The sequence below is a fragment of the Nannospalax galili genome, unplaced genomic scaffold, assembly GCF_000622305.1.
Source record: "Nannospalax galili isolate Female #2095 unplaced genomic scaffold, S.galili_v1.0 scaffold187, whole genome shotgun sequence".
NCBI classification, from domain to species: Eukaryota; Metazoa; Chordata; class Mammalia; order Rodentia; family Spalacidae; genus Nannospalax; species Nannospalax galili.
Genome location: NW_008357584.1, coordinates 436500 through 447737, shown reverse-complemented (window position 1 = coordinate 447737; position 11238 = coordinate 436500).

The following is an 11238-nucleotide window of genomic DNA, read 5'->3' as shown; positions in this document are numbered from 1 at the left end:
TATACCTCCTGTAAGTTGCTAGGTCTTGTCCTTCTTAATTCTCAGCTATACTTCTGGAGAAAAAGCACTGAACTTGTATCTTCCCTTCTCTATTTCTGTTCACTCCTTCAGGCACCTCAGTCTTGCACTAGCCCTAGGGCAGTGCTTTGAGAGTGTTTCTTGCTGGTGTCTCCATAACTTTTGTGTTGTTCAATCCAATGGACATTGTGTGTGTGTATGTGTGTGTGTGTGTGAGAGAGAGAGAGAGAGAGAGAGAGAGAGAGACTTTTTCTCCCTAGGTTGCACAGAAACTGAACTTAAGTGATGGTCCCACCAAGCTTTCAGGGTAGATGGGACTGCACACATACTCCACCACAGCAAAATCATCAGTATAAAGAAAATTGTTAGTGTTTATGGCCTTTTTCCTTCTCTAAATTTTCAGCTCATCTCATATCAAACTTATCACTCTGTCTTCTACACTTTTTTCTTTCCTCATATTTTCTTTATGTGTATGAGTATATTGCCTGCATGTGTGTAAGTGCACTCATGTCATACAGTGCCTGCAGAAGTCATAAGAGGACGTCAGATCCCCTGAAACTGGAGTTTTAGACGATTGTTAGCCACCATGTTGGTGCTGGGAGTCAAGCCCCAGTCCTCTGCAATAGCAGTCAGTGCTCTTAACCACTGAGCTGTCTCTCCAGCCCCATTCCTTCCTCATATTTTTAAATTTTTATTTTATTTATTATTTTTATTTTATGTGTATGTGTGTATTGCCTACATGTAGGTAAATGCACCCATATCGTGCAATGCCCACAGAGGACAGAAGAGGCCATCGGATCCCCTGGAACTGGAGTTATGGACAGTTGTTAGCTGCGATGTGGGTGCTGGGATTTGAACCAGGGTCTCCTACAAGAACAACCAGTGTTATTAAGCACTGAGCCATCTCTCCAGACCCCTTCCTCATATTTTTAATCTTTTCTTCTTGCCACATGCCAGAAAATGTCCTCTGAAAGATCTTCCAGTTTTCCCTCTTCCTTTACATACTGTCTAATCATCAGTATGTTATTTTAAAACCAAATCATTATGATATATTTATAGACAACTAAAAGCATCTGTGTGAAGTATATAGTTTTATGAGTTTTGACAAAACAAGATACAGACTATTAAAAATATGGAGGACTATAGCTATTCCCTTTGTCATGCAGGCTATTTGTATACTGTGACTTTTCTCACCTTTTTACTCAATCTATTTCTTTCTTTGTATTTAAAGCACATTTCTTACATACATCATGTCTTGTTTCTTTTAAAATGCAGTCTGACATTTTCTGCTTTATGATTATTCTGCTTATATTTAATGTAATCATTTGTGTCTGGATGTATGTCTCTCATTTTGCTGCCTGTGCTCTTATTATCTATTTCAGGGTGGTTTTTGATGCTGCTTTCCTCTTCATTTCTTGCCTTATTTTGTGTCATTCAAATATTTTTAAGTATCCCCAGTTATCATCTACTCACTTTCATTCTTTACTTTGAGTATTTTAGTAGGTAGTCCTGTGACATATCAACCTATTTATACTTAATATTGAAGAATTTCAGAATATATATATATATATACATATATATAAATCTTGACCTGGAGAGATGGCTCCACAGTTAAGAATACCTATTGCTTTTTCTAAGGACCCAAGTCCAGTTTCCCAGCACCCACATAAGGCAGCTCACAACTGCCTGTAACTCCAGATCCAGGGGGTCTGACTTCCTTTTCTGAACTCCATGGGCACCAGCACTCAGGTGCATATACCCTCCAATGGGCACAGATGCACATATTAAAAAGTAATAAAAATGAATATTTAGAAATATCTAAAACTTTGTATGACAGAGGTGTACTTAAACACACATGCAGGCAAGACACTCATACATATAAAATAAAAATTAAATAAATAAAAAACATTATATACATATATATATATATATATATATAAAGCTTGAAGCAATACACTTTCAGTACCTCTAGCATTCCTTCCTTCCTTGTGCAATTTTAATGTATATTACAGCTATATAGGAAAATTTTCATATTACAGAGAAATAATTTTCAAGTTGTCATGTATTTTAAAATGTATTAGGAATAGTAATAGAATATATATGTTCTTTCTGTAAGAATTTAGATAATGAGAAATATCCCTTCATACTGAAAATCATGGCTTTTTTTTTTTTTTGTATTGAAACAAAAAGTAAAATTTCCTCTGGTACAAGTGGAAACAAAATAAAAAACAACTAAGGCATAGAGCAAGTACTGGAAACCTGTTCATGACCTTAAATAATAATATGTTCATTAGTATTTTGTTGTTAGTGCCTCAGCAAATCAAATGTTACATCCCAATATCCTACACTAGCTCACATGCATTTTACCTTTACTATCTACTGGTCATTTCTGATGGCTGTTCTTTCCCCTTGTGATTCAGATTGCCACCTGGCCTGGCTTTCCTTCAGGTAGAGAATTTCCCTTACCATTTCTTATAGTCCATGTCCAATGGAAAGAAATTAGTGCTTGCTTTCATTTTCCTGTGTCTTGTTTAATCTTCATTTTAAAAGGCAGTTTCAATAGGCATAATATTCTATCTTGGCAGATGTTTTCTTTTTTTCTTTTCATTTTTAAATTTCATTTATTTATTCTCTCTCTCTCTCTCTCTCTCTCTCTCTCTCTCTCTCTCTCTCTCTGTGTGTGTGTGTGTGTGTGTGTGTGTGTGTGTGTGTGTGTGTCTTTACATGTATATGGAGGTCAGAGGACAAGGTTCCTCCTTGTGGGGAGGAGCCTTCAACTATGTGAATGTCGGGTGGAATTCAGGAGAGCAAGCTTGGTGGCAAGTGTCTTTCTCCACTGAGTCATCTTATCAGCCCTCATTTTTTTCCCCCTTGAGACAGGATTTTATATATCTCAGAATAAACTGACTTGAAATTCAGTCAGTAGCCAAGCATGACATTGATCCTTCTGCCTCTTCCTCCCAAGTGCCGAATTGACAAGTATGCACCATCATGCCCAGTGCAATGCTGGGGATCCAACCCAGGGTTTTGTGCCTACTAGGCAAGCACTCTACCAACTGACCTCCATCCCAGGTGTTTTGTTTTAGCATTTTGAAATCAGACAGTGCCATCTGACCTTCCCTGTCCTAAATAAGAAGTCAGCTGTTCACCAAATTGCTATTATCCCGCATGTATTGTATCAGTTTTCTGTGATTGTTTTCAATATTTTCCCTTCATTTTTAACTTTCAGCAGTTTGACTATAGTAGGGCTAAGGTTTTTTGTTTGTTTCTTTGGTTTTCTTTTGTTTGTATTCATTCTGCTTGAAGCTTACTAGTGTATTGGGTCTATAAGTTAATTTTTCCCTAATTTATGATTATTGTATTTCTGCAAATACAGACTATTTTCACAACACTAGAAACTCCTTTGTGGTCTTTTGCCATCATCACTCCTTTGGTAGAAAAAAACTCTGATTAAACTCCATGTTTTACTGGGTTCTGTGTCTTAAATTTTGTCATTTTTATCTTCAGAAGCTAAAAACCAAAGTTTAGGATGCTGTGAAATGCAGTGTTTGATGATAAAACAAGCTTCTGAGTTCTGCTCATCCCTCTGATTTCTCCTTTTCCCTCAGAACTTAGCCCTATGATCCTTAAATATCATTAGTTAATTTTAAGAAAATTTTAAAAGATATTTTAAGAAATATATTTTATTGTCTCCAAGAATATCATTTTCAGCATAAAGATTTACTCGAATAAAGAAGCCCTACATATTTCAAGGAATGGAAGTCTCTAATTTTAAATAGGTTCAAAATGTCTTCATTTAATAAATAAGAACCTACATTTGCTAAAGGGCTCCTTCAAGAAGATATCTAAAAATTTGAGAATCTAGAGCAAAAGAAGACTCGTTCAAAAGCCATGCAATGCCATTTGAATTGGACAGAGAACAGATTCCCATTGTGGAAATGGAAACTAAAGGAAACATACAGAAAGTATTGGAAAGGGACTCCAGGCTTTTAACATGTTCAACTCTATTTTGTAGTTGATAGTTCAGGAAATCAAATGACACCATTCAATTGCCTTTGGAGACTGATTTGAGAGGCTTTTCTCAAAATAAAATAATGAAAACTCCATTCATTCTGGATGTGCATTTAAGCTTTACATAAAACAAATATGACCTGAGGAAGAAAAAGTATTTGTATACAGAAAATGTGTAAGAAAGACAGGCATGAATTTGAAACTAACAGCTAGGGGGAAAGGCAGATAAGAAATGTATCATGGTAAAAACTTTCCAGTTCTTTTTGCCAAAATTTCACTTTGGAAGTACTTACCAAAGTCAATAGACTTGATAATAGAAATAGGAATATTATCTATAAGATTAAGTTTAAAAGCTTCATTATCTTAATATATTTAAATTCTGTGTTTCATTATCAAACAAACCAGATAAGTCACTTGCAAATATTTCAGAAGCAAAAACTTGCTTCCTAATTTCCATTTTATACCAACTTGCTTTCCCACACAGAGATGGTCACACTAGCAAAAAGAACGAACATGAGCTTCAATTGGTCTTTAGCCAACTTGTCAGTGTAAGGAAATAACTAACCTTGATCTTGGTACATGAGAGTCAATTTAAAATACAGTCTCATTTGGAATGCACAGTTCTCTTTGTCATTAAGTGAGCTATTTCTTACCCAGGGGAGTTAATCATTGAAAATTTCTAAATGCCCAAGATACAATCCTTTCCTTTTCTGATGTTTATTCTTTAAAAAGTAACTTCTCTTCATATTTTATTTATTATTTTATGTGTATGAGTGTATTGCCTGCATGTGCGTATGTGCACCCCTGTAATACAATGCCTGAGGAGGTTAGAAGAGAGCATTAGATTCCCTTGGAACTGGAGTTACAGATGGCTGTTAGCCACCATGTGGGTGCTGGGAATCGCACCTGGGTTTTCTGCAAAAGCAGCTGACCATCTCTCCAGTCCTAATTGTTTTATTTCTAAAAATGCTCTTGGTTTCTGAACAACTCTAAGAAAGCAGAGCACTGTAGCCTCCAATTGAAGAAGTTCCTCTGTCTCCCAAAGATTTCCTTTTGCACTAACATTCAATGACTTCTCCCAGCCCACCACTGTAGGAACCCAACTTCACTGTCCCAGTTTGAAGTCAGTGATTGACTTGTGCCATTACTAGTGACCAATGGAGATCCTTAGGTAAAATAATCTCAGGATCCACATAGCATCTTGCTAACTACAATAAACTCTAAATTGTACATAGTTGGGCATCTCAAAAACAATGGACACTTATTTTCATGTTGGTTTTACCTTTCTCCATTTGGTAGTAAATTTAGAGGAGGCTCCAGTAAGAACTAATAATAACATATTTCTTAGGTGGCAGATACAGAACTTTTTGTATAATTAGTTTACTGTAAACCTCCTACATAACATACATTTTTAAATATTTTGCACTGTTAAAAATGAAAACTGGCTGGGTGTGGTGGTGCATGCCTTTAATTCCAGCACTCAGAGGCAGAGGCAGGCAGATCTCTGTGAGTTCCAGGCCAGCTGGGGCTACTGGGAGATCCTGTCTCAAAAAAGACAAAAAATAAATAAATAAATAAATTAAAACTGGGGGTAACACAGATTACAATTAAATAAATTCCATTTTCACCCATCAGATAAACAAAAGTTAAAGAATTGAGTCTCGGGAAAAGCGGGCCTGCTCATAAGTTAGGAATGTAAGTTGGTATGCTTTAACAGGGGCAAATAACATATCAAAACTGCATCTTTGTATCCTTACCATTTCTCTTTATGAATATATTATATAGACAGACATACCAAAAGGTTAGTGTATACAAGATTATTTGATAGAGCTTTGATAATATTACAAAATATTGCAACACATTTGGACAGCCAGCAAAATGGAAATGGTAACAGAGATGGCTCTGAGGCTCTTAATATAATAAGTTAGCTCCTAACCTATGGGTAGTGGATGGATTCCACAGTATCAAATGAAAAGGTAAATAAGGAAGAAAGAGGGGCTGGAGAGATGGCTCAGCAGTTTAGAACACTGGCTGCTCCTGCAGAGGACCTGGGTTCTGTTCTTAGCACCCACATGGCAGATAACAACTGTCCATAACTACAGTTCCAAGGGATCCAACGTCTTCTTCTGACCTCTGTGGGCATTGTACAGGCATGCATACGCTTACATACATATATGCACAACACTCATACACACAAAATAATAAATAATAAATATTTTTTTAAAAAAGGAAGAGGGAGAGGGAACGAAAAATGGGAACTACCCAAAAAAGAAATGAATGATGCTCTTAAAAAAGTAGCAAAGAGTTGACCATAGCCCGATTGAAGCACACACATAAGGACGTGGAGGGAGATAGACGCATAACCAGCACTAGGGTCCTGAAGAACTTTGAATACTGTGTTAAAATGTTCACCAATGCTGGGTATAATGGTATATGCCTTTAATCCCAGCACTTGGTAGACAGAGGCAGGTGGATCTCCATGAGATAGAGGCCAGCTTGGGTTACAGAGGGAGGTCCAGGCCAGCTGGGGCTACAGGGAGACCTGTCTCAAAAAACAAAAAAAAAAAAAAGCTTGCCCTTTATCTTGAATAAAATGGAGAGGCAGTAACACGCTTTATGGAGGAAAATGAGTAGATTCAAAATACTGTTCCTCCAAAGCTCTCAGTGAGTAGAGATTAGAAGCAAGTGATAAAATTGAAAGTGAAGAGGCCAATTTGCAAATCAGGAGCAATGGCAGACCCAAGGTAGAGGAAGAGGAAGAGTTAAGATGCAGCAGAGCCACTGAGCAATTATCAGGAGTGCGTGCGTGCGTGCGTGTGTGTGGAGAGAGAGAGACAGAGACAGAGACAGAGACAGAGACAGAGACAGAGATTGGACTGTTTCTCAAGGATAAAATGAGGTCACTGGTTGGAGGATTGTGCCATTCATGGAAGAATGGACTAGGGAGGGATTGCTGGTTTGCAGTAATGGGGGAGGGCAGTACAAAGACAAATGTAATAGACTTTGCCCCTAAGTTTTAGCAGGGGAAAAGTGCTGATAACATGCCAAAATTTGGAGAAGTAGAATTTAAGTTCATTTTATTATATTTGACAATGCTTTTTTGATAATAAAACAGGAATATACAACAAAGAAAGTCTACACTTATTTCAAATATTTATTTCTTAGAAGATGAGAGATGAAACAATTACATAACTGAGAGTTGGTTTTGTTTCCCAGGAAGGATGTGCTCTGGCTTTTGTTATCACTGTTTTTTAAATAGCTGAAGGCAACTCTGAGCAGTGATTTATTCATAACAGAATCAGTTGGAGAAAAATCCCAAGTTGCAGACACTGGCAAACCATAGCATTCCTCATTAAGATGCAAGAGGGGAAAATGGCCAAATAAGTTTAACATAGCACCAGCTAATATGCCAAGGAGGAAGTAACTGGAGAATTCCATTAGTATGTAAAAATACTGTCGGGAAACTATGAACGTGGCTTGTAAGGACAACTTTGTAAGAATGGTGAAAATAAAACTGAAACCTCCAGCTCATTTCTGAGCGAAGAGAGACAGAAGTCCTGCAGCCTATAACTACTAATTTGCTACTTAGAATTCTTTTCTTGTGCTTACCTAGCATGAGCAAGGCCCTCAGTTTGATCCTCAGACTGAAAAACAAAACAAAACAAAACCCTATTGTATATTTTCTGGTTTTGCTTCTAAGATAGAGTATTCTATTGATGTGGCAGGCATCTTGGCATTCATAGGAACATATATTTAGAACAGAGGACATTGTTTGTCTCCCAGTTTAGCCACCAAGAATATCTTCAGAAGCTTGAGAGCATGCTCAGAAACACGGAATTGGACTGGGGAGAGCCAAGGAACTAGGAGAAGCTGTTGATGCAGAATGAAAGCGGATAGCTTGACTGTCCTAAAAAAAAACACAATCAGTATGATGGCACTACAAGGTCAGAGCAGGAGTGTAAGGCAAAATCAGGGAGGCACCAGCTCCAGTTATAACAATGGAGTGTGCAGAATGGGCTGCCTCAGAAAGACATAGTGTCCTCCCAGAAACCCAAGACTGGCAGTTCCTTTGAGTGTTTGTCTAAAGCTTATAGCACCAGAGCAGATTCTAGACTCTAAAGATTCTTGATGAATCTTAAGAGCCCTTATTTCTTACCCCATTTAAAGAGGGCTTAAATATTCCTATTTTTTATCCCAATATGACTTCAAATGAATTAATTTAAGATTTTTTTAAAGGACTACAAATTTATGTTAATGATAAGAAATGATAAGTGCTTTTAAAAATGCAAATCAGAGCCAGGTGTGGTGGTGCATGCTTTAATCCCAGCACTCGGGAGGCAGAAGCAGGTGGATCTCTGTGAGTTCAAGGCCAGCCTGGTCTACATACTACATAGTGAGTTCCAGGACAGCTGGGGCTACAGGGACACCCTGTCTCAAAAAGACCAAAAACAAAAAAATGCAAATCAGTCTAATATTTTCAAAAATTGAAAAAAGGAATGTTACAAATTTATGTGTGAAGTAAGATTTTGGGTTATTCTGGTTTTAACAATCACACACACATTTCTGGGCCATTCTAAAGAATTTTATGTTAGTGACATTTCACATAAAAATACCATAAAGATGGGAAAAAAATCTGTTCACTGCTATTCACTGAACACACTGAATTATAGATTTGAGGGGGAAAGGGCACAAATACCTAAACATCTGGCATTCTTAGCCAAATACTAGACTATCAAGATCAATCCCTTGGTCATTCTTAGTAAGAGTCCTTGAGCAGAATCACCTTCCCTACCTGAGTGTCTTTACAAAGTATACATCCCTAGCTTCATCCTAGACTTGGCTAAGTGAACATCTCCTCATTTGTTTACTGGACATCATACATGACTTGCTAACTGCTTTCATTTTCCTAGTTTTCTTGAATTCTTTTTAATTTAAAGAATCTCCGGGTTTATCAGAGACATGAAAAAATTCTGCTGCATGTGTTGCAAATGTGTCTCTCTCACTCTTTCATTTACTTACTGCTGCATTCAAGATAAAGAATAAAGGCAGGAAATCTAATTGTCATGCCATAAACTTCACATACACTTCAAACATCTGACAAGAGTATTCCTTGCAGTTAATGAAGCTGAGGTTTCCACATCATGATAGAAATGATGTCTCAGATACTTCAGTTGACAAATGTTCTCATCAAGTATGTGGGGAATATGCTAAAATGAAAATATTTTTAAAATTCACCATTGTTTCCAGAATTAATTCTGTGATTGTTCATTTTATTTGATCTCTAATATAGCTAGACAACAGTGCCTCTGGCTTTTCCTTTAGTTGCTAATGATGAGGTGAGGAAGGAACGGGAGAGTTTTGATGTCAAAATAGATCAGAGAGTTAATGGTTTTCACTCATTGGTATATCACTTTTCTCTTACCTTCATTCAAGACTAATGTGACTGTTTTCCTTATTTTTTTCTGTTCCTCTCTTGTAAGTAGCTATTTCTGAAATGACTTTTATAAAAATTCAATTTGTTTGTAAATTTATAAAGCTATACCAATGTATAAGGAACTAGAAGCACAGGGAGCCACAAGGCACAGATGTCCTCACTCCCAAGCAGCTCAGACAGCCTCACTCCCAAGCAGCTCAGACAGTAGAGGACAGAGGTGATATGGCAGATGGCATAATGGCCTCAGGGATGCCCACTGACTTGTCCTATAACTTGTGGTTATGCTGCTTCACATGGCAAAGAGAATCTGTAGGTGTGATTGAGGTAAAGGACCTTGTAGTGAGAATGTGACCCTGGGCTATTCAAGTAGACACCATCTAATCACACCCTAGAAAGAATGATTCCTAGCCTTAGTCAAAAGACCCTACCCGCTCTGAAAGAGGCAGGAGCTGATCAGGGTGGTGAACACCTGTGATCACAACACCAGGGAATCTGAACTAAGAGGACTACCATGAGTTTCAGGCCAGCTTTGGCTACATGGTGAGCTCAACACTAGCCTGGGATACAGAGTAAGACCCCATCTAAAAAAATTAAAAAGTAGAGGTAAAAGCAAAACAAAACAGAAAAGCAGAGTAATGAAGTCAGGTGTGGTATTGCATGATATCAATTCTGGCATTCTGGAGACTGAGGACACACACGCACACATACACACAGGAGGAGCACTAGTCAAGGAGTGTAAGTGGCCTTTAGATGGTAGAAAAGGTAAGGAATAAACTTGTTCCCCGGGTCATCCAGAGGAAACACACACTAGACAACAAACACATTGATTTTAGTCCACTGAAACTTGCATGAGATTTCCAACCTATGGAACCAGACAGCAGCACATTTTTGCTATTTAAGCCACCAAAGCTATGGTCATTTATTACAATAGCAAGGCAGATGTGCCCCATAAGGTGGAATGCAGCCCAGCTTGTGGTCAGTGTGCAGAATGGAGACAGAAGCCTGGTGTCTGGGTCCTCAGTGCTGGGCATGAGTGACAGGGCTGAGAAGACAGCACAAAGAAGAGGTCTTCAGATTATCCTTGAAGTCTTAGAGCTTAGTCAGGGAAGAAGGAAAAGGATGCTTCAGACAAGGAAAGAGACACTTAAGGCAACACTGCAGTATGTTTGAATATCAATTTTCTGTAGGAGTGAAGCTCTGAAAAGCTTGAAAAAGGAATATAAATATGTTTGTTCCTGTCAAAATTTCAACATATTCTGAAATCCTTTGACTTTTCCAACAGCACATGGTGACTAATACATCCTTTTTAATGTGTTGCTGGACTTTTGGGAAATAAGAAATACTCAAAGCCCTTAACTTTATCACCACCACCACAACAACAAAAAAAGGGGGAAGAGCCATTCATTACCTTCATGTTCAAGCTCAAGCCTTCATGTCAAGGACAACTGAAGAAGGTTGAGCAAAAAATAATTGAGGTTACTCAGAAATCACCGAGGAGCTAACAGGATGGAAAGATCATCAGGCATGGGAAGGAATGTAGAGAAGTGATGCCAATGCTTAAAAACTTTTGGTCCTAGGAAGTCATCTACCCACGAAAGACATCCAAGAAGCACAAATAAAGGTGGGGTAATTTCACTACATTAATATTAAATTTCAGAAACATAAATTACAGAAAACATAGAAGGGAGGAAAGGAGGGATAGAGGGAAGGTGGGAGGGAGGAAGGACAGACTATCAACATGCTAGCAATATGAACACCAAGCAAAAATTAGAACT